This window comes from Cebus imitator, unplaced genomic scaffold (assembly GCF_001604975.1).
Source record: "Cebus imitator isolate Cc_AM_T3 unplaced genomic scaffold, Cebus_imitator-1.0 Scaffold918, whole genome shotgun sequence".
NCBI lineage: Eukaryota > Metazoa > Chordata > Mammalia > Primates > Cebidae > Cebus > Cebus imitator.
In genome coordinates, this window is record NW_016108233.1 from 124,195 (window position 1) to 124,751 (window position 557).

The 557-nt window shown below is 42.2% G+C and overlaps 1 non-coding gene across 1 annotated transcript; it reads right to left on the minus strand.

Annotated features, from left to right (window-relative positions):
* Positions 1 to 474: 474 nt before the first annotated feature.
* TRNAL-UAA lies at positions 475 to 557 on the minus strand. Its single transcript has one exon. It is a non-coding gene; the product is annotated as a tRNA-Leu (tRNA).

Sequence of the window (557 nt, forward strand, 5' to 3'; positions counted from 1 at the left end):
AAAAAAAAAAAAAAAAAAAAAAAACAAGATAAACTCAAACTCTGTTAAGAAGGACTCAGCAATGCTCTCCAGAGTATTTGACAGACAGCCCTAGCTAAGAGTTGGGCTTTTCTTGTACAATCATTTGGAAACTATGAGAATCCTGAGGAGTGGCTCTCCCTTTCTGGGAGGTACAGAGAACTAGAGTTTCTTACCTGTGACCTTGGGATCAAATATCCTCACAGGTTCAATTCCTGGTGGAATTGAAAGTCCTGGAACAGACCATGGATGTGAGCTATGGATGTGAGCGGTGTTTCCATCTAATAGGTTGTGGTAGAAAATCATTCACACACTACTGCGTATTGAGGCAATTTCCTTAGATTTGAAGACAAGAAAACAGTAGTGTTTATGCAAAGGGGTAGAAAAACAATGAAGTCACCTTCGAGTACTTTTTAAATGCCGGTATTAAAGGAGTCTGGAGATAAAAACTTAGCCTACCGAGAGTGGGGTTCGAACCCACGCGGGCACTAGCCCATTGGATCTTAAGTCCAACGCCTTAACCACTCGGCCATCCCGGT